Here is a 26307-nt window from a genome sequence, read left to right on the forward strand (position 1 = left end):
GGAAAAGAAAAAATAAATAACTGGAGTGAAATGTGAATATTTCAGCTACATGAATGTATCTTCTCTACGGGCCTCAAAAAGTCAGCCCACAGAATAGGTTCATTGGAAGTTTACTGAAACATCTCTACGTTGCCCTGTATAATATCAAGACCTATCCACACATATTTAAATAACACCAGAAACTTACAAAATATAAATAAATAATAACATTCACAATCCATTTATATCCTTAAGTATGCACTAGCAGCAATAGAGACACTAGTAGTTTAAACACCATAGGTATAAATACATGCTAACCCATGCTCAGAATCTGAATCTTCAGTCAAGGGTTAAATATTAAATTTGGAGCACCTCTTCTTCTTGGTGCAATACTCACATGGGCAGGATATACACCTTTCCTCCCTTTCCCATTCTTATTTGATGTACCGTGCACTCCATAGCTGCTGCAGCTGCCCAATGAAATCTTAAAGAAAAGAAACATGAGCAATTGCACTCCTCCGGTGGCCAATTAAAGTTAACAGATAAACCAGATGCAATTAATTCTGAATTATTACTGTGCATTAGTTTTACAGTGTAAATACTCCCTTAGCTTATTAACAATTCACAGACATTATAATTCACTGCAGTGTCTTTTGATATTCGAAAGGAATATTTCAATAGTTTAATCAAACATGTAGATGTGGCTCTGACCGTTGAGAGCCGTTGTAGCCGTTGCAGTTAAGTCACTATTAAGTTACCTATCATTGATCACCACACTACTTTCCTTCATTCTGTATTAATTCTAAAACATTTATCTATGAATAAATCTCCTAATTTAAAAAAAAGAGTATTTTTCAAACTCATTTGTAACCCTGATCATTTACAAAACATGAACAGTCAGGTGGGAGGACATTCTGAGATTTGGCAACACTATTTCCTTGTGTTAAATTGTAAGTACTCAAACTGCGGTAATGGTTTTGTCAGTTAGGCAACCTGTGCTGTGTACATGTGCTCTACACAGCTTATTACTATTATTTGAACAAATGAATTGTTGAGGCCTGGAACCGATATTTTCTGAATCCGTTCCAGAAGGTTATGTTTGCACTGCTGGAACCTCCATGATATCGGCAGTGTGCTGACATGACTGCCCTGTAACGTATCGTGACCTTCAATTAAATGTCAGTCAATCTTTTGTATGGACTAATGCCAATGCTTTTTTTTGTTGTTGTTGTTTTTTTACCTTTCCCCGTCCCGTATGCATACTTGCGCAGGACACTTCTGTGTCCTGTACAGCAGTTGGCCAGCCTGAAATGCCCTGATTGACGCCTGACTCCGAGCATCCGTTCCACCTCTTGCTTAGCTGAGCCTGTGCCAAGAGGATTAAAAATGGAGTCCTCTAGGGCCACGCCATGCCATCTGGACAGGGTTGATCTGGGAGCAGGGTTGTCAGCCAGGACTGCTGAGTGTATAAAATGCTGCATAGCTACATTCAAATACAGCTTTCAGCTTCTGGGAGTCATGTTTTATAAAAAAGCGTCATTTCCACGCAATTCACTGTTCCTTTTTTCCACATTGCACTCTTTTTATATTGCTTCCTCTGAGGAGTGGAGATTATTTGTATTCATTTGATTTTTTTTTTTTTTTTTTTTACTTTCTGCTGACAACGAAAATGGGATGATTGGCAAATTGGAGTAAATGCAGGAGGCTTCAGTGTAAAATTCCCCCATGATTTCAAATGTCTTGTTTCCTATCTTCAGATAAAGTGGTACTTGCTGTCAAGCACTCTGCTATTATTTCACATTTTCCTGGTCACCTGTCCTGAAATTTCAACGAGGGAGAATAATGTATTTTTACAGGTAATTAAGAAAAACTGCATTAATTTCAGCACCATCAAGATTGTTAAGAATTCATCAGAGGTTTTAACTTTTTATAAATAGTCATTTAAAGCAAAAGGGAGGGGGAAAAAAGGGGATTTCTTTTTTTTACTGTGAGTCCTGTCCATCTTCAAGACAGTCAAAATGAAATATAGAGAAGACTAAATGCTAATGCCTCAATAACCTTTTCCATAGAGTGATGTGTGCCACCTTTGATTCCCCCCACCATATCAAGGTTTAATTTTAAAGGTTAAAGCTGGTGGTTGCTCCTCAATATGCCAGGGAGATGCAAGATGACATCTGTGTTCTGCATGACCAAGTGAGGCAAGTAGCAAGGCATTAAATCATGCAAAACATGAAAATAAGGGAATTTAGGTCACCATCAGCGACAACTCCCAGACTTGAGAGAATGTTCTGAATGAATTTTGATGTTGCCATGATGTAATTCTTTCTCTGTGTTGATATCTGTTGGGAATTGCGGGGGAGGTATTGGGTTTCTTTATTAGCTCTTTGAGAGGTTATGGGTATTAGCAGGAACCAGCTGATGCTTCCTCTTCCAATTGGATACCCCCAAACCCCACCCCACTCCAGGCTATCCCCCTTACCCCTGTACTTTATCATTTATATTACTAGGGTTGTGACACTTATCATAAGCCCAGTAAGTCCGCCATGAACACTATCTCAAACTAACTTTTTAAAAGAGCTGTATATGACAGTCAGAACATAAATCCAGATACAGACTATGTGCTATGTAAAGATATAGTGGAGTAATGGTGTCCTGTCCTGAGGAGAATAAAGTAATTTCCCTCTGTGTGTGTTGTCATCAGAGCTGCTCTGTTCTTTGTAGCTGGACTTGCTGCATGTGCATGTTAGTGTGTGTGAGTCCTTGTGTGTTTCCCACTGATGTTTTTTTTTTTCCCCATCCATGTTATGCCTAGTCCAAATGAGCTTGAGGGGGGGAAAAAACTGTACATCCCACTGACTAGATAATCCCTGCCTTTAGTGCTGACACACCACTAACACCATCCTGACCCATAGTGTCAGGAAAGCATCATCGTGGAAGCCCACCCTCTGATACCCCCCCTTTGGCGACCTCCATGTTGAGAGCCATGTGCAGGCAATCCCTGCCCTGACTCTAAACCATAGATGTGCTCTGAATGTAACACACAGTTCCTTTAAACCAGTGGTTCCTTAGTGGTGGGTTGTGGGTCCATTGTGAATGTATCGCAAATGTCTTGCTAATATAACAATTTAAAAAACACACTTTAAGCACAGTGAATTTCCAGCACAGAGCTTTTATTGTAAAAAGCAATTTCCTGCTGTAGAGTGAGTGAATAACAAACAGCTATTTAACAGAGACAGCAAATTAGCTTAAGGCCATGTTTACACGAAAACGATCCACTGAAAACAGAATCGTTTCTCATTTTTGTTTTGAAAAAAGTTCCGCGTTTAGACGACAACGTTTTGATAACGATCGGCATACACACGGATCCGCAAAAATGACCAAAAACGCTGCAGTATACATGCCAGGCCAGTAGTTGGCGGTGTGGCGCTTACGCTTCCTTCTACAGAGCAGCGATGTATAAACAAACAAAATGGCAACCGCACAAACGTTTGTCTGGACGGATGACCAGGTGGAGTTGCTACAGTAAATCTACGCTATGATGGGGGAGCGTTGATAAATTCAACAGGGTGAGCAGCACAAGCAGAGCTTGGCATTGTTGTTTGTATGGTCGACTTTCTTGCGCATGCCTAGTGACTGGAACCGTAATGCGTATGCGCGAAAAGTTGCATCCTGGAACCCGTTTTCAAAACGTTGAGTTTTCAGGCACCCAAAACACCACTGTCGTGTAAACAATTGGCCAAAATACAACTAAATTTTACCATTTTCAGTTGAAATCGTTGTCGTATAAACGATACCTAAGACATGGTCAAACCCAAGCCTGAGGTTGAATATATTAAAATCTGTGGACCTTGAACTTATGACTATGGAGAAATCTGGACCCTGTGGCTGGACCAGTTGGGAACCACTATCCCTTACAGATGTCAACATGTGATCACCATAAGACATTTTCGTACCAAACTGTTGTGGGGACTCCCTGAGAGGATTTGCTTACTGGGGAGCTCCCCTGACAACTTCATACCTTCAAGGACTTTTTTGTGTTTGCATTCGCACTCCCAATAGCAACACTGAAGTGACCGTAAGCCTGCTAGCAGTTGATATAGCAATGTCTCTTGGCGTTGTAGTTCCACCAGCACATGCTCAGTAAAGACTGGATGTACACTTGCATCACTTATGGTTCCTTTTGTGCTGGAAGAGTACCTACTCTGAAACGAGAGCTAAAAAAGTCCTTCAAAACAGCATTGTAGGAACTAGGATTCCTAGGTCCCATTTATACAACAACGATTTCAACCGAAAATGGTAAACTTGCGTTTTGGCTGATCATTTACACGACAGCGGCGTTTTGGGTGCCTGAAAACGCAACGTTTTAAAAACGGGTTCCACAGTGCACTTTTTTGGAAATGGCACCATTTCCATTGTCATTTAAACTTGCAATATGCAGTTTCTCTGAAGACGGAGACTTCTTGCACATGCGCATTACGGTTCCACTCACTAGGCATGCGTGAGAAAGTTGACCGTCACAACAACAATGCCGAGCTCTGTTTGTGCTGCTCACCCTGTTGAATTTATCAACGCTTCTCCAGCAAAGTGTAGATCTACTGTAGCAACTCCACCTCATCGTCTGTCCAGACAAAGTTATCTGTGGATGCTTTCGCCATTGTGTCTTCTTTGTTTTGGTTTGTAATCACCACGTTGTAGAGGAAGGCGCTTCAGCGCAGGTGTCATGCCGTGGTGTTGCTTTCCAAATTTACACTGCCACCCATTGGCCTGGCGTGCATACTACAGCGTTTCCAGTAGATTTTGCGGCTCCGTGTGAACGGGGATCGTTTCATATAAACACAGACATTTTTAAAACGCAGAGGACAGACTTTTTCATTTTTAGAGAAACTGTTGTCGTCTAAACAGGGCCCTAGTTCCTACTTCCTACAGTGCGGACACAACATAAAAGGGGGGTTCTCAGAACTATGAAAAAGTTCCTCCTGCACAAAAATGCTTATGAAATGTGCTCACATAGAACATTAAAATGCCTTTTAGATAGATGGATCAATAGATGGATGTACTAAATTGATATCAAGTTGGGAAATTCTTTCATTACAGCAGGTTATTAAGGCATTGCATGGGAGCAATAAAAATGTGATATGTGTGATTCACATATCACACTAGAGGAGAAAAGTCAGTCTCAATAGAAAAATAAACCATAGCACATTCTGTAAGAATAAGATCTACATCAATAGATTATACAAGATAATACAAATACTATAGTAGACTATTAATATACTGAAATAGAAATACTAAAATGCTATATACCAAAAAACTCAAATGAAAATATATAAAGGATAACATACTATACTATATATAAATGAAACAAGTGTGCAAATCTGAATTAGTTTTAGGTTTCAAGAATGTATTAAGGTCGAGTGGGAGAACAAGATGTGCAAATTTGCCGTGTGCAAGGTTACTGAATGCACTCATACACCATCTCCCCACTACTGCACTACAGTTTAAGTCAAGCTGAAACTAAAATGGGTTTCTCTGCTCCTTCAATATACATTTACTGTGTAAATGACATGCCTTGTGGCCTCCCTTTAAGGACAAACAAAAAATGAAATAAAATTGGGCCCCAAAAGCAGCAGATTCATTTTTTTTATTTGTCTAAGGACGGCATCTCCTGTGTTCATCTGCCAGGAGGGCTGCCACTGGGTATCTAAATGAAGAGCCAATTTGCATAAACAGTGGCCAAGCAAAACATTTTATTTTAAACTGTATTAGCATAAAGCAGTAATTGCCAGTTGCCTATTGCAGTGTGACGGTAACGCATGTGATTTGGCTTGCGATTCAACAGGAAGTTTATTTACATTAGGACCCCTTGCCATTTGTGGCTCAGCTGTCAGTCAGGCAAGAACAATGAACCCCCAGCTTTCACTCCAGCGTCCAGCTCTCCAAACCCTCCGCAGGACATTACTGGATATATCAAAGGAAAAATAAAAAAATAAATATCCCTCATCCTTTTCAGGAAAAGATTAATTAACTCACTTCTGACTGAAAGGAGCGAGAAGTTCCTTAATTTCATCTGGGACCTTTAAAGGGTCTGCGAGCACATGAGCTGTGGACAAAAGAGGCATCTCAAAGTGTCTCTCCGATTAGAATATCCCCGGTGACCACAGCACACACCACTGACTCTGACTCTGTGTGCCATTGGGTGGGTGGGTGGGGGGGGGGGGGGGGGGGGTGCTTGCTAGTTGGCTCTAATCTCCTTGATGATGAAGATCCCCCAGTGCTCAGGGGACCTGACGAGAGAGGAGGGGGGGTTGTGCTACTGCCTTACGCCAATGCAATCACGACTGTCGCTCGCCACTGAGCCAGCAGCGCTCACAAACCCTCTCACATTCCCCTCTTCCCCACTCTCTCTCTCTCTCTCTCTCTCTCTCTCTCTCCTTCACACACACTTCCTCTCTCACTCTCTGATGCACGCGCGCACACAAGCGTCTTTCTCTCACTTCACCGCTCACTCACTCGCTCTCGCTCAGTCGTCATCCTGTAACCGCACGGACGCGCTCCACTTTGCTCCCCGTGTATACTCTGGCTATTCCGAAGCTGTTTTGTCTCTGTAACTCACGCCGCGCATACACTCAGAAGCATCCGGTCTGTGTCAGCGTGGGCTCCAACTGTACACAAGAGAGCGGGATAATGAAAGAAAGGCACCAAAGAGGAGAGCAGGGTGAGAGAGGGAATTGAAAGAGGAGTAAAAAGCAGCAAAGGAGAGAGTCTGCTCTGGCAAAGAGGTGGGAGGACAGTTTGATTCAGTGATTATTTGGATTAAACTGGCTGCGTCTCTGCTCTAAAGTGTCCCACTCAAGGTAAGTGTGTCTTCTCTCTCCGCCTGGAGGCATTTCACATTCACCCTGCCTCTCACCTTCGTAGAAATGAAACTGATTTCTGACAACTCCACCTGGTTGTGTGCATTTTATAGCTTGTTGACAGAGCTGCACACAACAGAAGGTGCTTAATTGAATGATGCTGTTGCAATTGTTCCCTCTGCAAACACAGTTGAGACACTTCTTTCGAACATCTGGTTAAGTCAGATGAAATGTGGCTCAGCTGTGCCCTTGACAACGTTTCAACCAAAAGGAGTTGGGAGAAACAAGACCGCTGCTCAAGATACTTCGGCTACTTGTGGGTCTCTTGTGTCTTGGCTTGTAGAATGAAATTAGAAGCCCGAGAGTGTCAATTAAAGCAGATCGGTTCACATGTCAGGCAACACTTTGCTCCGAATGTGCTGACCCCATTTGTAGGTCTGAGTTATTTTAGTTCATTTGCATATGAAAGGCTATGTGGCTGTGTTGGAGAGTGTTCAACGCTGATTATCACACCATGGCATGTCAAGTGGTTTTGGCAAGTTGATCTAAGCTGTGTGTAAATAAGCCACCAAACTACAAATCTTTTTTTAACCACATTTCATCTCACTGATTAAAATGAAAATGTGACTTAGATGAATTATTAGACTTTTCCACATGGACATGAAAGCCTCAAGGACAACCATATGTGTTCAGTTTAAATGTGACAAATAGTGTTCAGTGCAGTGCTATTAACACTGCCTCAGCTGAGAGTAAGCGCACACGGGGTCTGATGGCTCAATCACAGGCTTGAGATTAATCCCTCTGTTTGTATACAGCGTATATCAGCAATATTAGTGGGTGAGACCATTCTACTGGTGTGGTAAGGGATTAAAAAGAACAATCTGAGAGGATATCAAAGAGGCTTGACAGAATCTGGTTTGCCGAGAAACACGGGATCACAGATGCAACCTTGCCCCCATTCCGCAGCAGCAGCAGATGCTTATTCGGATGAGCCAGAGAGGAAATATAAGGACACAAAATATAGAAATGTACCCCAGGGCGACGCAGAGCCACATCTGCTGTGAACTTACACATTTGATTGTTACATCAGCAATCCCACTGGAAGGTGTTATACCATCAACTTTGCATCTCTTCAAATCTTCCAAGGCACAGTTATCTCGAGTGCTGTGCTGCACCGACTGCATCTAGACTCTGAGCAACTGGCAGCCACATGGACAGAGACAGACATGATCCAACGACTATCGTCACTTTAAAGACTTTTGAGCAAATGTGCATTGCTATTATCACACCAGCAATAGCGGAGATTACTCACTTACAATTCTCAGTGTGTGTGTAACATTATTTCAGTCTGGCTGAAGGGACGTCTTAAGAATTCTAGCACAGGTTTTCAAAGTCAATCCCATCTTCACTTACAGATTAGATAAAAAATAAGCTCTCGCCTTCCAATACTTTAAGCACATCTAATGTAACTCACTTTAGTGTCGGAGGCAGCGAGTCTTCTTATCAGCATTCAGCTGAAAACACCTGCTTTGGAATAATCAAATTACGCTCCAAGGAGTCCACTTCCAGAGGAAAAAGAGGAGCTGGACCCTTTGAGTACACAGAGGCTACTGTGCAGAAAATGAGCATTCAGGGCATGCAGCCACCAACCACTCAGGTATTATAACTGCATTAGAGGGGATAAATGAAGAGACATGCAATATACTAGTGGTATATTAACTGATGATAGTGGCACTGCCAGTCTCAGGTGCATATTGTGATGAAAAATTCACTGACGAAGTGAAGGAGGAAAATGTTTTTCGTTACATAGTTAACCTGAAGTGTTTATGATAATAAAATGTTAGCTTTCTATCATCTGCTAACGGCTTACTAAGAAATGTTTCTCAGTTTTGGTGAAAGATAAAACTTGAAATAAATAATAACAAAACAGCAACCTATATTTATACCTTCACCTTGCTTCACAATGTAACACTGCATGTACTTTACACAGACTTAATCAATTCCTAGTTCTTGTTGGCCGATGACATGATGTTTCTCTATCAACACGTGTAATTAGGGCTGCACGATATGCAAAAAGAAAATCATGTTGCAGTTATTTTGACAGATAGCGCAGTTGAGATATGAGTCGCAGTTTTTGTGGGAATGGTAATATTTGCATTTTACTTTTACTGAAAATAGAAAAAAAAGATGTGATTATTGCAGGGGTCTGTAGCAAAAAAAGCATGTTCCCTTACGCCTGGTGTATGATTCGTAGGCTGGGGCATCTCTGTAGCATTACAGTGCTTCACTTCCAATGGAATGTCGTGGCACACTTTACCTTTGTCAACAAATTGCAGCTCCTGTGATTTGGATATTGCATTTGTCATGTGGAATTATGCAAGAACAACTCTAGTGAAACGTGATCCCATCAGCTCCTCTAACTTGTGCACTGTAATGTTCTTACATTGTTGGCTGCTGCTTTATAAGTGTGCATGTTTCCAGATGGTTCTGGTAATCCATGGTTTCTAGTTGTGGAATGATTAAACTGTACACACACCCTGACCCCAACAAGACGACCACATAGCTGCGTCTCCAGGCAGTGCAGAACTGCAGCCGCCTCTGAACAGTGTATAGCAGTGATCACAGCAGGACCAGGACAGCACCTCAATTTCTCACTGACACACCGGTCCTTATTCACCATAAAGCATACGCCTCCTCAGTCCTCTGCGCTGTCAGATCTGCATTTAGGAAAAAGCCCACAAGTTTATCGGTGCTGTCCAGGATTTAGACGAGTTTCTGTGAATCAAAGGATATTACAGTTCCTGATATGCTATTAGAAACTGATGCCAGACGGTCGTCCAGTTTATTTCCCCAACGCCCATACAATTGGTAGCAGGATGCTAGCTCAGCTGGTGCCAACTTGTCCATCTTTCCTCAATGTTTACTGATACTTATATTTCAAAACCTCGATCTGGTTAGCTAGCAGTTAGCTTGCTAGAAGATGGCAGAAGGACAGTTTGCAGACTGATGAGTTGATTTCCTCATCCCGATGAGTGACTCGCACCTACACAACACCTATGTCTAAACCCAACATCAAAAAGCACCAACAAGACTTGTAAAATAGAGTAAGAGCCTAAATTAAGCAAGAAATTTAGCAAAGCTGACAGAGAGGCGACTGGAAACCTCGGCACCTACGTCATAATGCACCTGCTGATATTGTGATTTCAGTAATATTTCGATTAATTGTTTAATCTTTCTGCAATATTATGATTAATTTAACGTAACACACCTTGAAACAAAAAGACTTGTGACCAGTTTGATACAACGGCCAACAATGTTTCTTTTTTATTTCATATGAGCTCACACATTATTTTGTATTAAGTGACGGTGTATGGAAACCATCATATATTGGGTCATTTTTGTGATATAAATGATCATGCAGGACCAGAAGGAACCTCAGATGGCCAAAGCAAAATGTTGTCAGTTACCTTCGTGGCGTGACAGATAAGCATCTGCCACAGCAAGACCACATGTTAGGTTGAATGTAAAGTCTCTGTATGCCTGTCTCTGCTCTGACTGTGTCCATGTAAATCTAATGGAAGGACTGAGTGCTCTGCGGTAAATTAAAGCACATGTCCACTAAGCTGTCATCATATCTTTGCATCCGCTGCACTGTTTGATTAGGGTGAGCTGTTATTTATGGACGGTCTGCAGCCTTTAGCGTAAGCAGAACTTTGGCGATCAGTCATCCGGATATGCCACCTATCACCGCATTTTCAAGTAAATGTCCATCAAGAGCCTTGGGCTTAAATAGAATCAATACTTGAGATTATTTGGAGTCTCCAGACTCTCTTTACCTTGGGCTCTTCAATCTCCGCCCCCACTCAATGGACTCATTTTAACATCATTCCGCTCTAAATCAGGTGTGTCCAAGTGTGCGTATGTGGATCTATGTGTGTGAGCCTGTGCGTGTGTGTTTGACCATAAAAGTGTGGCTGTCTGTGTGCACTTCTGGAGCACCATAAGATGTAATAAGCTAACTGTCAGAAACTTGCTTGCACAGTTTAAAGCATCTGAATGCTAATCAGAAAGTGGATTTGGTTGTTCTGTCTGCAGTCTCAGGGCCAATCTCAGATGAAACTATTGTTCTTGTATGAACGTGCTTTGTGTCAGGCAGCAATTTCTCCCACGGCGAGCTGCACTCTGCCAAGACCCCTGCAGCCCTCTAAGACAGGGCTCTCCCCAGCACTCAGACAATCATCAGCAAGAGTCCTAAACATCTCAAATTAAAGTCTTACAGTGATGGATGACTCTCAATCTCCAGGAGATATTGTGCAGGCTTCTGCTCTGAATGATGGGCAACTCCTCTTCACTCCACTTAGCAATTATTTATATGGATTTGTCTCTGTTCGTTTGTCAGCTTTTTGGACATGCTGTTTCTCCCTGTCTGTGGTAGAAATGCTCTGCAGAGGTAAAACCTCACAGTTTCTGCAGCCTACTGATGCTGAGGCTTTTTCTGGAAAGCAAACAAATACACTCTTCCCTGTGGTATAGGCATGTTGTTTGAAGTAGTGGTGAAAATAGAAGTAGGAAGGATGCGGTTACCTGAAGATACCATTTTATATCAAGGACACAACTGTTTTGCCCTATGATCATTCGAAACAGTGAGCTCAATACGGTGTGCGAGGGGAGATAAAAGGTGAGGCGACCGTGCAGAGTTTGAACATTGATTATTACTCATATCTGAGCACTGCTGTGGCCCTATCTCAGTGTGGCCATAGCTGGAGAGGTCAAGGAAAATGACAATAGTTATTTGAACCTTCACTGATAGTATTAAGCTGCTTTTCTTGCCTTTTTTTTTAACAATTCCACTTGAATGCATTGCCATGCACAGCCATTTCCTTTGAAGTTATTTTGAAGAATTCCAAAGCGAGGTCAGTACATTGTCTCTTTTTGTCAGAATACTTTATTTATGGACTTTCTTTCATACATGTTTTCTAAAAAAAAAAAAAAACTGCAGAGAAATGTCTTAAAATAGCCCAAAGAGACCCTGGAGCCTTTGTGCCTTTGAGTACATGTGCGCCATCCCTTTGAGAAATCCACCACAGATTCTGAGCCAACAGTGGGCAGGGACGGTGGTGGTCGTAAAAATCACTGGAGGCCATGCACAGGCACAAGCACAAGTGGATGATGGAGGGTATCTCTGCCAATGCCTTTACTGTACTATTCATAAAGTTGTTCTTTGTTGTGTCTCCATATTTGGCAAGCACTGAATGACTGGTTTTCATTGCTTGCCAATATAGAAAGACAGGCAATTAGCAGGTTATATATGTAATGCCCATCCTTTGCTTTTCTGATGAAATGCTATCTATCTGACACATTTAATCACCGGGATCCATCCAAACAATAAACAGTCATCTCTGGCTGGCCTCGACTCGATAACCTTAAACACAACCTCACAGGCCCCCAATGGCAACTTGGGAAAGATTTCCTGTCACACAGGTGAATGACTATTAGTTTACTGACCCTAGAGGTAGAAGGAGATTGTAATGATTTCTAGAGAGGGTGCTAGGGGGCCTTTCATTATAAGGACTGAGCAGCGCTGTAGCACTCCTGCAGAAAAGTGTGAGGTAGAAATAGATATGAAATACACCATTTTGGTGAATTGATTAAATCTTGCAGATGACTCAGAGGCTATCAGCATACCTTTTTTAAAAAGATAATGGCTCAGAGGCATTAATAAAATTCATACATGTTTATTCTCACTTGACTTGGGCTGAAAAAAAGCACAGTATCATTTGTGCAGTGGCAATCTGTCAGCTTTCCTTTTGTTATGATAAGATGACCACTCACGTGCAGTATTATTCATGAATTTTAGCATCCGGGCTGTAAATACACATTATTTCAGTTATTAAATTATCATTTTAGCCTCAAGAGACCAAGGTGGCATCTTCTCATCACTAGTTTTGACCAACAAACAGCCCCAAACCCAGTTACTCATATTTACAATGAGTTATTTTTTTTTAAAAAAAGTGAGAATTAGGCCTGTCAGGATAACTGCTTTTGTTGGATGATATATTTTCCCAGAAATAATTGTGATAAACAAAATAATTGTCATTTTGAGACAATTTTTTGACACTTTTATAATAACATAATAGCTTACCAATGCAAGAACACCCTTTCAACGAGCAATTAATGTTTAACTCTGGACTTGGAATATGACAAAAACTATTTAACTTTTTTTTTATTGAAGAAAAAAAAGTGACTTAACACCTGTTGAAATATACAAGAAAGTACTAGTAAAGGTATGGTCCTTTTTTTTTGGAAAGGGCCAACATTCTTAGTTGAGACTTGAGACCAAAATTCTGACAACAAAGATAAAACCAAGTGATGCCTCTTGCGATTAATAGACAAGCTTAGTAAAGCACCAGGAACACCAGTTACCTCCATAATGCGGCAGGTGCGCTGCAGTTGGCTCCCCAGGGTGAACGGCCTGGGAGCTGGGCATTTTGCTGGTGGATTTACGGAGTGGCAGATGATGTTGTTGGAGGGTAAAACTGCAAACCACAGACTTTTTAGCTTATTGCCGGAGGTTGGCCAGGTTACGACTATCAGGACTATGCCTCCTCCACTACAGAAGTGCAGCTGCAGGCTACCGGTGAGCTACACTGTGTCGTCTTTGAAGTGTTTCATTCTTCTTTGGACTCCTGTAAGTAGGCGGGGGTGAAAAACAAACATGCATGTAACACACAACAGGCAATATAGAGTGCAGCAAAATGATCAAGGTCATGTCCTTATGTCATACTAATATGTTACATACTAATAAGTCGTTAATGTAATTATCATGACAGGTCAAGTGAGAATCAGCAAACTCTCATATTTGAAAACCTGGAACCAGTAAATATATATATATATATATATATATATATATATATATGTATGTATATTTACACACACACACATAGGTTTTTTAAAATTTTTCATTTTTTTGCTTAAATATTGTCTTCAATAATAATAATAATAATTATAAACAATCCAAATTATTTTTAGTGTTTTGAACACTGCATTTAGTTGACCACATAACACACCACAAGTAAAAGGCCAGGTCATTATTTCCATAAAACTCAACACTGACACCACAGTGTAACATCTAATTAATACTCTACATATGCTTCTTTAAAGTATGTGATCTTCAGCATCTGAAATTATAAGCAATGGCTGTGTTGCAAATGTGTAAGATATCTCAAGATGGTATATGTAGCAACAGCGTTTCCCTTTCCCTCTTTTCAAGAAGCCTCTGCAATTAATTCTGCCCTATACTGTATGCCACATAAAATTTTCACTTTTATTCATCCACGTCAAAACTCATCTTCATTTCATTAAAAGAAAATGTGCTCCTTAAATCACATCATTTCCCAGTGAAGCAGATACCACCTTCCTGTGAAGTACCTCTCACAAAGTATAACATTTCACATTTTGCCTAACACACTTGAGCAAGTTACCCTCCCCAGCATATAGACTACTTTAAATGCACCCAGTGCAGTATGAATGTTTTAGTCTATTTCCCATCTGTTCAGTAATCCTATCACAGTATCTTACCCCAAATTCATGTATCATTTCAGTCTTGAATACTGTGGTGCACACTGTAGAGGGGAACTTATTTTAAAAAGACATTCTAAGAGGAAAGGGAACTCCACAAAACTACAGTTGGGACTACAAACTGACAGAACAAAAACAATATACACATTAGGGAAACTGCGGCGTATGATTTACAATATCTGAGTTGTAATTCTAAGTCTGTGCCCATGGAATGGCTTGCTGAAGTTTAATTTAAAATATTTACTCATGGAAGTCGCTCCTTCTGGTATCTCTTCCTCTAATCGTTATCATGGCAGAGAGGAAAATTACATCATAACTTACTGGAGTAGAACAGAGGCTGAGCTAGCACAGCAGCAGGCAACTGTTTGATATGGGAGGATGGGAGCTAACTGTGAAACTCAGTTGCACTTACCCATGAAATATCCGCCTGCTGATTTATATTATTATTATCTTGTTCTGAGTTTATACTGGAGTTAGCCTGCCAGTCATGTTACCTACTGCTGATATGATGAGGTTCCACTCTGTGACCACAGCTACATTAAAGATTCTCAAACATGCCATGGTACTTTATTTTCTTTGCTCTTTTTACTGATTCAGTCAGCCATACTGAGCTTTGTTTTATGCAACAACCTTTATTTTACTCTAACAAAAGCTAAAATGTAACAAATCTGTTTGAGCTATGCATAGCAAACTTAATCACCAGTAGATATGTGTATATACCTGCAAACCACAGATATGTCACATTTGTACGTTAGCAGATATGTTGAAACTTCCTGGTTCAACAACACTGGGATTAACTTAGTTATGGTTAAGAAAAGACCATGTTTTTTCTCAAAATACCTGCTTTTTGTGGCTCACTTCTGGCAGAAAACGCAGCAATGGCTCTGTAAAAAACAACTGCTTTTCATGGCACTACCCCCGGTGGAAACACAGCAATGGCTTGGTAAAAGACAATTGCCTTCCATTACAGTACTCTGGCAGAAAACACAGCCATGGCTTGGTAAGAAACAACTGCTTTTGTGGACTATCCCGGCCTAAAATGCAGCCATGGCTTGGAAAAAAAACAACAGCTTTTTATGGCACTATCCCAGCCTAAAACGCAGCCATGGCTTGGTAAACAACAACCACTTTTAATGGCAAAATACCGGCAAAAAACGCAGCAATGGCTCTGTAAAAAACAAATGCTTTGGTGGCACTATCATAGCAGAAATCACAGCGGTGGCTCGGTAAAGAATTGCTTTTCGTATTAGTATTCTGGTAGGAAATGCAGTGATTGCTAAATTGAAATAAACTGCTTTTCGTGGCAATATCCGGGTATGCTTTGGTAAAAAATAGCCACTTTTCGTAGCACTGTCCCCAGTGGAAACACATTGATGGGTTGGTAAAAAAACACCCACATTTGGCGAATTAAAAAAAGCTGCAGGAAATGCTGTAATGACTCACTAAAAATCATCTGGTTTTGATGTTTGTTGGTCTTGAACTGTAACCTGCAGTGTAGTGTAGCTTGGCAGGCATCTCGCCTAAGGGACAAGCCATCGGGACCGTACCTATGTTCCCTGGGTCCTATGTTCCCCCATAATATAAGGACAACATAGGACCCTTTTTCCAGAAAGGGTTCCTCGGTTGCAGAACATAGGGGGGAACACAGGACCCAGGGAATATAGGGCCTGGGGAACACAGGACCCGGGGAACATAGGGATGACCCCCAAGCCATCTACCATCTCCTATAACCTCAGTTGACAAAGTCAGCTCAAATGTTAATGTTAACATTATGTTAATGTTAAATAATGTTAGCTGTAGTTAGCTGGATCAACAGGTTTTATGTGAGAGGGGAGATGGGTGGATCTCCTTTTTCATAAGTGAAATTTTGCTAATGCACTCGGGGACAGGCTGCAGCAAAATTTAGTGGATTTGGCATGAAATGACAGATATTGGAACAATACACCCAGGGACATGTGGTAATGTAACTCCTGCGGTTAACATTAATCTGCAAAGAAGAAGCAGACATTTCCATTTCAAACCAATCAAAAACTTCGGTTGCAGCAAAACAATCTGAACTGTGACTCTGAACTGTGGTCTTAGATGAGAGCGTAAGGACAAAGAAACACTTCCCTCTGCCTCCATTCATGCTTATCTTCCAACAAATGCCTTAGTGGAAATGTCATTGAGGAGATAGGGGGGACATTGTCATCTGTTTCTTAGTTTACTATTCAGAAGAGTGTCGATTTAACATAAAATTACACCCCCTCCCCCTGCACCTAAATCATTGTGACTCTTAAGGACATCTTTTTTGTGTACAGGGTTTTTTACTTAACGGCTTACCATTTCGAAAGGGGTCGGCCCTTATGCCTTATATAAACCGTGAACCTGGGGAGTGATAAAGCATTGCACTTCCTCCATTAAATAGAATAAGAAATCATCTTGACAGACCCTAGATCTTGGCCTGGGTGAGTCTTCTTATGAGCGAGACTTCCTCAAGGTCAGCATGATCGTACTTTCCCCACTGTGTGCAGTGCCTGTGATGAATAGGACACAGTAGAAGGAGGAGAGGGAGTGAGGGCCGGCGGAGGGGTTGGAGGGTGGGGCGTGGTTAATGTATTGTGTTTACCTGTAAATAGAGGCCACGAGAGGGTTGTGTGTTTCTCTGTTGTGACTAAGATTAAAGAGACTACAAGAGCCGAGTGCCTTTTTAATTGTTAATGTCGCAAGTTTCAGAGGAAGACATAAAACTTTGGCTATTCCACAGGAAAAATCAAACAAGTCACAAGATTTTAAGGTCCTGTTTGTAGGATTTAGGTGTATATATTGGCAGAAATGGAATATGATATAACAAGTATGTTTCCTTTAGTGTATAATTACCCAAATAAGAATCTGTTTGTTTTTTATTTTAATTTCCTTAGAATCCACCATTTATATCTTCATAAGGAGCAGTTCTTTGTCTGCAGAGTCCACCGTGTCCCACCACCATGTTTCTACAATAGCCCTTTTTTTCCCTTTTCTTTTTCTTTGTTTTATGTGAAACTGCTCAGTGATTTTACTGACTTTAATCACCAGGTCCATTTATTTGGATAAGGAAGAGACCTCTGGGGATAATTTTCATCCTTGTAAAAACATCCTGAACAATGAACACTGATGGAATTCTGACCTGAACTTCACGCTCGGCACAAGCGAAGTTTCAGCAGGTTGCAGTCTGTAAACCTTACTGCTAGATGTCACTAAATTCTACACTCTTAAAATATGCTTGTTTATAGTGGCTTTGAATGACTTTAAATAACCTTACCGCTTAAGGACTTTGACAACAAGGTTTATTCATACATTAGTGTTGTCACGATACTGGACATTCTAACTTTAATACACTGAAAAAAAAATATCAATATTCAATACCACTTCTGATACCATGGAGAAAAAATGAGATTTAGGGTATGCCATTTTAATTTTTTATCTAAGATAGGAGAGAGCGAGTAAGCACATCTGGCGCCACTGTATCAATGTACTCCCTTTGCACTTTCAAATCCCGTCTGAAAACACACCTTTTCAAGATGGCATATTCAGTCTGATTTAACGGAGACGCACATATGGTGACCTGCCCAGATGTTGCCTTTATAATGATGATTTTACACCTAATATTTATAATTACAATGTCTAGTCATTTTATTAACATTTATTGTATATTACGGAATCGTTTGATATATTGCTGCCTTTTTTTTTTTTTTTTACTGTGTCTCGTAAGGTGACCTTGAGTGCTTTGAGAGGGGCCTATAAATAAAATGCATTAGTATGATTATTATTATCAATACAGGGGAAAACACGCACTAAAATAGTTTCAAACATTCATAATTGATATGTATCAATGAATTCATATTTTTGACATCACCAATATACACACAACAAATCAATTAAATTTAATTGTTTAAGTCATAACAGTAAACAGTTATCAATTGCTTAACACATTTCTTTGGTAATTATAAGGTTTATCAACTTCAGTTAGGCTTAAGTTGATGCTTCACTCATTTTAAATATGAATAAACTTTTAAAACAAAAGTTGGAGTAAATTTTTTTGTTAAACACATTGAGGGGAACACTGTAAAAGTGCAGATTGCTTGATGTAACACCGGACACAATTGATTTTGAAACATGAACATGCCAGCAGAAGGTCTACTGAATTTGATATTGTCTTATGACAGTATAAAATGCAATCTACAGATTGCCCATTCCACACAGTGAAATGGGCAGAGGAAGGTCATAGGTAGTTTGTGTTAACATGGGATGCATCCTAGATTCCTGCACTGAACGAGCACCCTGGCTCTGGTTATTTTTGAGTTCACTTTTTAGGGTTGCCATGAGAGTCTATTTTCTCATCTGAAAGCAAGTTAACTACCAACACTGGACAATCCAAAATAAAGTATTGCTGAAATATCACACATTACGAGAGGGCTGGCTCACTGTGGAGGGCAGAGATGTGTTTCTAGTGTGCTTCAAAGAAAATAAGAAGGAGAGAACTGTATTTGAAAAAGAGAGGATTGGAATCGAGAGAGTCTGGATTTTGACAATCAAATGCTTTGGTCAGTACAACAGACAGATGAAAATGTGGCAACAGCATCAAACAGTTCTTTCTTGCCTTGTACATAAAGAAAGCTGCTTGGTGTAGCTAGTTCGAAGTCCCTAATATAGAATTGAACAGCACCAAAAAATGGACAGCACAAAAGCTGGTACAAATCAGTCTGAGTCAATGTGGTAACACCTTTCAGGCATGTTAGTGTTTTGTGTTATTTAATGTACGATATAAAAGTCGTGGTTTATATTTGAATCTAGGTGACAGTGTTGTGTCGGCACTTTGTGTGTCTGCACTGAGGCAACAGCATGCTTTAGCATATGCAGATGGTGGTTCTTGCACAGGTGCTGTAGCAGTTTTTTTTATCCTGTGTCTAAAACCATCCGGTGTAATTCTTAGGTTTTCACAAAGATTCACCACACAATTTTCTAAATGAAGAGGGTTTGACACAGTGTGTCAGCTCAGTAGTCTCTCACACAATTAGCTTTTATGACACAGAATCATAAGTCCTTGGGCTAAAAGCTAAAGTCATGAAAAGTCATAGAGGAGATATAAATTCTTAGAAATACTAAATATAATACTGAAATACTAAATATTAAACTGTGTTGCATCCAGGACTTATTGGAAAAATGAAAAATACCTGCCATTGAAAATGTATATGATGGATGACTGCTGATTTGTCCATTTTTAACCTCATTTGTAGTGCATTGTGGGCTGTTTTGTTTGGTATAGAGTAAATTAGACAGATGTTTGTGCTTTTACCCAGTAAATGGCGTCTACGGGTGTCAATGCTTATGAGAGCTAGATGCTGTTGTGACTGTAAAGACTGGTTGGTTTTCTCTGTTCTAAATACTACGAAAGTGGATGCAAAGTGGACAGGAGTGGCCATTGTTCATATTGAACTTCCCCAGGTTCACTTGCACTGTTCTTTGTGTGAGCAGAACCATGAGTCAGAAAATTTTAAGACAAACCCCCAACGACTCGGGGCTCTTATTTGACAGCTGTGACCTAGCCCGCTGAGCTTCAGTGATGAGCAGGGTCCTTTGACTTCATTGTAGAGCATAAACAACAATGTGCCCAGTCACCCTTGTGCAAGCGAGGACTCTGCCAGTCCCACATCGGATTGTCTACACAATCCACCGGACTGACAGATCTATCATCTTTCTCATATAGAGCAATAAATCACTCGGGTTTTGTTTTGAGAAACATCTAAACTTTAAATTGGATAAGTTTTGAATTCAATAACTTTCAGTGACATAAGCTGCATGGTGGTATTAAAAATGCATAAAGGGATGATTCCTTACTTTAATTACCTGTATGTGTTGGAGGTTTGATCCAAAATGGACTGAGCACCTGCAGTAACCTGCACCTGAGTAAGCACTGACAAAAATAAGGTTGCAGACTACAAAAAAAACAACGTATTTTTAGATCTCCTAATCTAATTTTGGTTTAAAATTAACAAATCTGCACTGCACTATTCCCACTGACAATCGCTCACTTGCTGTGGTAATTAAACAAATAAAGATCAATTTGCTGTGAGGATTATTCTGTAAAAATCAGCTACAGGATGTTTTCAGTTTCCATTACATTTCCACTGGTTCTAAAAAGCAGTGAAATGTGAGAAATGTGGGGACTCACACACATACAAACATTTTTAACGTATGCCACCTAATTAGGGAAAATGGCTGCAGTGGCCACAGAATATATAATTTAATAATTCAATGGCATCTTGTGGAGTTTGCTTGTAAACAAACAAAAATTATATCTACATTCAGTGTTTCTAACCAAAATGCATGGTACATAACTTTGAGGTCTTGAATGTATTTCCTTTGAAAATATTTGCATAGCTGACTTTTTTGGGAATCTGAAACCTCAATTTTTACCTTGTTAGTTGCAAGAAGTCTGGGCCCCCTTTCCCACATTTCATGTTGTAGTACAGCCACCTGTACAGTATATCTATGGAATAGTGAGTAAAAATTAGCAGTAATGTATAATGTGTCAGCAACCAAAAGGATGTAAAAACACTGCAGTGTACTGCTGGAAACACAACAAGCAGCGGCAAAGTGCGGCCAGCAGCAAGCTGCCATGCAGTGTCCGTGCAAACTTGCAGCAGCCACTTCGAGCTCAGCGAGATGAGGCCATTTGATCCTGCAGCAAAGTGTGGCCAAGCTAAAAGTGAGGGGTAATTTAAATTTTGGTGGTAAATTGCGGCAAGAGAATACCCACAGCCAAAAAACAAAATCCTTTGGCTATGTGACATGTTAGCGGCAGAAAAAATTAGATCAGGCAGGACACGATGTCAAGGGCAGTTTTGTTTGTCATTTATGCTGCTCTGTTCTGTTCCTGGACAGTCTTTGCTGCTGCTCTCCCTGCCTTAGGCTTTCCATGTAGGCGCATGGAATGGGGGTGAGGTGTGCTCTCTACACCTTAGGCTTTCCGTGCAGGCGCATGGAATGGGGGTGAGGTGTGCTCTCTACACCTTAGGCTTTCCATGTAGGCACCTGGAAAAGTCTGTCTGCGTAGGCCTAAGAAAGGCAGAGAGGCCCCAGAACAGACCCATATCAGCAAAATATAATACTGCAAAAGGAAATAGTTTTCTTTGACTAAAGTGTTCCTGACTGAAATGTAATTATTGTGGGGAGCCGCACTTGACTGCTGCTTTGTGAGATTCATGCGTAAAGCTACTTGAGGTCAATGACTCTACAGCTGAGACGTAACTGAAGGAGTTAAGGACTTGAGAAGCAATCTGTTCCAACAGCTTTGGATGAATCATATTTGATATAATAACTGAACAAACGAGATGCATAAATAACCTTGGGTGTGCATATGTTTTACAGCGCTTCAAAACTTTGAACATATCATTTTTTTTTTAGAAAAGTTGTCTTTAATTTACTTGAAACCAGAATGTTGAGAACATTTCTCTGATTGCTTTTTTGAAGAAGAAGACAATAGTTTTGCCTCCAACCAAAAGTGTCTCTGCAAACAGCAGTTCTTCTTGTTTTATTATGCAGAAGTCTTCTGGTGGCTGATGCATTCTGCCATGTGGCACATTTACTGTTAATCTATAATGATTTCACTAAAAAATACACTATTAATAACTATTCAGAGCTCTGCAGCTCTGATATCTTGAGATCTAGCAAATAATTCAAGGTTAGCTATCGTGGTTTGGATATAAATGCATGCTGTCACCTTGGATTTACTAAAAAAAAAAAAAGAAGAAATCACATGTAGTGCAATTACAACAAGCCACTGTATGTTACACCTTCCATCCAACAGGGATTTCACATTCAGTGTAACCTAATAATTAACTCTGTTTACTTAACACCTGTAGAAAACCATTTACCTTTCACCTCAGAGAAGAATAATGAAAACACACTGTAGGTGTAGACTGTTTAGGTAAGTAATGATTATATCTCCACATGGTAATGCATGTGATAGCATGATATTTGCACATTTAGATATGCAAACCACGCGTGATAACTGTGTAAAAGAGAATTAAAAAGACAAATGACTGAGACATGTGACTCACTCAAGAAACACATGAATGATGATCTGTATCTTATCATATGAGCATGAATTACATAATTAACACTTGCTCTGGGGAAATCATGATTTGGAGCTTGAAGCTGCCGGAAAAAAGAAGCAGCGCTGTGTCGTCACAGACAGATGATGTCTCGCAGTCGGTGCTCATCAACCCTTAATCAATTTTTTTTTCCTCCACACTTTACAGAATCTGTATATAGATTCATTTTTTCACTTATACAGCAGGGTCTGTTAGTGAGACAGGGTAGTCTGTTATACTTAATTTATTTACCGCTTTTTTATGGATGCAATTTGTAGCCATTAATAACATACTAATATACAAACCTTGTGCATGTTAGGGCAATTTATTAATGCTCTATTCCACATTGAATGCAATGTAATGTGATTAAAATCATAAATTATAAACATTATTAGCATTAAAGATGATTTACCTGTTACCTAATATTACACATGTAGAAATGGGGTTGAGGTCAGAGTAATGTGCTCAAAATTACTTGAAACAAAAGGTGAAAAGGACTTTTTTCCTATTTCATCACAGCATCAGATTACTTGTGCATAATTTACAGCCTACAATGAGGAAAAGCTTTGAAAAGAAATCTCACGAAATAGTTTTTATATTCACCTCAGCTCACAGAATTATGGATAAACAACTTCTATTTTCTGCGGGAGATTTTCCTCTTTTTAAGGAATTCACATTAACCTGCTCCAGTTTAAATACGTGGCAATAGCTTTTCAAAGTTTACTTGCAAACTGGAACTGAATAATGTAGAGGAGAAAAAATGCAGTATGTGAAGTTATTCATAAGCCTTTTATAGCCATTGTCAGCATTAGACTCCATCTATTCAATATTTCAATACAGCTTGCAAAGAATAAAGTATAAATGGAGAGAGCGCGAGTGAGAAAGCTCCTCCCTATGGGACTTTTAGGGCCAGTATTGTTGCCACACAGACCAAGGATATTGCATACTATCTTGAATACAGAATAATCCTTTCTAAAAACTCAGCCAGTACAGAGGTGTTTCCATTTCTAAAATGTAATAAAAGCATTTCTGCAAATATTAAGCGATGTCAATATCAGCAGTCAATATTTTTGACTTTTAAATAAGGGAGTTTCTATTGTCAGACATCACATCAATTAAGTTTTAGTAGTGGCTGTCACTTCTTTTTAACTTAATGAACAAAGACACACAGGCAATGATAAATAGAGGTTTCAAGACTAAGGGAACAAAGTGCTACAGAAAGACCATCAAACAAATAAAGCAGTTGCATTTATAAGCGGGATAAACAGTAACTCTTGCTCTCTGTGCTCTTCCACATGGTGCATGGGACAAATGGGTTCCATTTTGTTCCCATCAGTGTGAGTCATGAAACCCCGGTGCACCACCTCGAAATCTTCTTTACCCCAATTTTGTATGCTATACCATTATGCACCATTGACCCAGAGAGACAGAGCAATTGCAGAAAAGACTAATTCTTAATCTAGGATATTGCTTTCTCATTATTCTCTCTCCCTCTGGCCTCTTGCGTGATAACTGTTTGATTAAGGCAGTTATGTCACTTGGGAGCCTGAAAGAGTCCACTTTTTAATATTACCTGGCTGACTGATTATACCAGCACTGCTTGAGGCTAATAAAGTTGAACCGTAATGCTTGATTAGGAATGCTGATGGGCCCTCGGTGACAAAGTAGCCTTTCAGAATTCACAAATATTAATCAATAAACAATGCAAATTAATGTTCACAAACATCATGAACTGGATCCCACTGTCAGTTCATTTTAATGATGACCACTCTGACTGACTGCCTATTAACTAGGGCTGGGTATCGGTACTTGATACCTTTTAGGTATCAGCCGAAATAACCCCGTTAAAGGTTTTTTTTGGGGGAGTTTTTCCTTAACTGCTGCAAGAGTCATAAGGACAGAGGGATGTCGTATGCTGTAAAGCCCTGTGAGGCAAATTGTGATTTGTGATATTGGGCTTTATAAATAAAATTGAAATTGAATTGAATTAACAGATATTTAACTTCTCAAGCTGGGCTGGGAGACAATGCCAGAAATGTTATCATTCTTAAATTTTTCATTTTGCTCATAGTTATTCACCACAAGTGTTCTTAAATATGTATGTGTACATGTATATATGTCTTTATATGTGTATATATGTGTGTATGTATGTACACATATATATTTATGTTGTGCTACATTGCACTTCTTTGAATTGATTCTTTTATTTTATGTTGCTATTTATGTACTCAGGTCTCTCTTGAAAATGAGATCTCCATCACAACGGGACTTACCTGATTGAATAAGGGTTTATATATCATGAGGCATGTGATTGGCCCACGACTAGTCTGGTGAAGCTGAGCACCGTGCATTTGAAGAAGCCAGCAGTTCAGCCTGCCAAGATGCTACCAAAACCTTTGCTATACTAGAAACCTGTGGCATCTGGTGGTATTTTACGCAACTGAATGCTTACATTCACATGATGGGTATAGAATGAAGTGAGTAAAAATATCAAAGTGCTCTATTGATATTGGCATCACTTCTAGGGTACTGGTATTGGTACTGTATGTTTTTTTTAAACAATACCCAGTCATAGTCTTTGCCGCATTTGTTTGATTCCTACCCAAGCTGTGTAGGTAGCACTGTATGCAAGAGACATTATTGCAACTGCCTTTCAAAACTGCAAGTTACACATTGCATCATCCGCCCGCACTGAAAACTTGAATGTGAAGTACTGAAAAAGGAGCAGTCCACTTCAGTGAAATAAAGAGACTATCATACTTTCAAGAATGCTTTGATTAAATGCTCTGACAATATTGCTCATGTCACTTTAATTAAGTGCTGAAAAACACTGTGCTTAAGTGGCTTTCTGAATGCCTTTGAGGTCAGACCACTCCACTTTGAGGCTCAGTTGAGGGTCCATTAGATTATCTGTGATTTGAGACGGGGGCTTGACAGCCTAAAAAGGGAATCTCAGGAAAGGGGAGAGCTGCTGCAGTCAAACTGTGCTCAGAGACGGAAACTCTCAAAGGGATAGGTTATCAAATAACAAATAAAGGCGACTGCAGTGGCTTGTTATTTACTTATGAAATCTGTTGTCAGTTTCAGACAAGCATCCGACTTATGGGCCATGCACTCCAGTTTGCTGAAAGTAAAGAAAGAAACTTCCCCTTTAATTGAAAGCACATCACCCTCGCCTGTCCTAATGCTCTCAGTCAACTTTGTGTCTCATATTATTTTCGGTAATCACAGCCAGATGACAGCAGGCAGTGGAAGTGGCAAATAAATGAGATCACAACCGTTTCAAAATGATAATCCCATAGAACATCCACCTCAAAGTCACTGACTCTCAAAGTGGCTCCCTGCTATTTGCACAAAAGGTATCACAGGTTAAAGTGGACCTTTTTTTGCCGGCACTTATCTGAGAGTAATATCGCCCGGCAGTACGGAGAGCATTGCTGCAAACATCAATAGCTTGCAGTGCCGATTGCTAAAGGGGAGGAAGATGAGATTCCATGAGGCGTATCATTTATAGCACATACTGTGGTCACTGAGGGCTGCCTAAGGCAAAATCCTAAACACATTCTCTCCTCCTGCATTCTTTTGATCTGCATTAATTAATTAGATAATTATTACTCTAAATTTCCAGTGTGTGCAGTGTGCATAATGGCCCATTAGTTTGAGATGATATGATCGGACCGCTGAGTTTATAACGCTCGCAAAGTCAATAAAAAAGCTGCGAGGAAATGTTTACTTCTTTGTTTGTCAGTCCTCTTATATCAACACTCAGCTCACTGTGATAC

The 26307-nt window shown here is 40.0% G+C and overlaps 1 protein-coding gene across 1 annotated transcript in view; it reads left to right on the forward strand.

The window, feature by feature from the left end:
- The first annotated feature begins 6366 nt into the window (after window positions 1-6366).
- LOC117265004 (cadherin-12-like) overlaps window positions 6367-26307 on the forward strand; it is a 147495-nt gene continuing 127554 nt past the window's right edge. The window contains exon 1 of the mRNA XM_033639368.2: window positions 6367-6833. The gene's annotated coding sequence lies outside the window, so the exon portion shown is untranslated. The remainder of the gene's footprint in view (window positions 6834-26307) is intronic.

The sequence above is a fragment of the Epinephelus lanceolatus genome, chromosome 20 (genome assembly GCF_041903045.1).
Source record: "Epinephelus lanceolatus isolate andai-2023 chromosome 20, ASM4190304v1, whole genome shotgun sequence".
Taxonomy (NCBI): Eukaryota; Metazoa; Chordata; class Actinopteri; order Perciformes; family Serranidae; genus Epinephelus; species Epinephelus lanceolatus.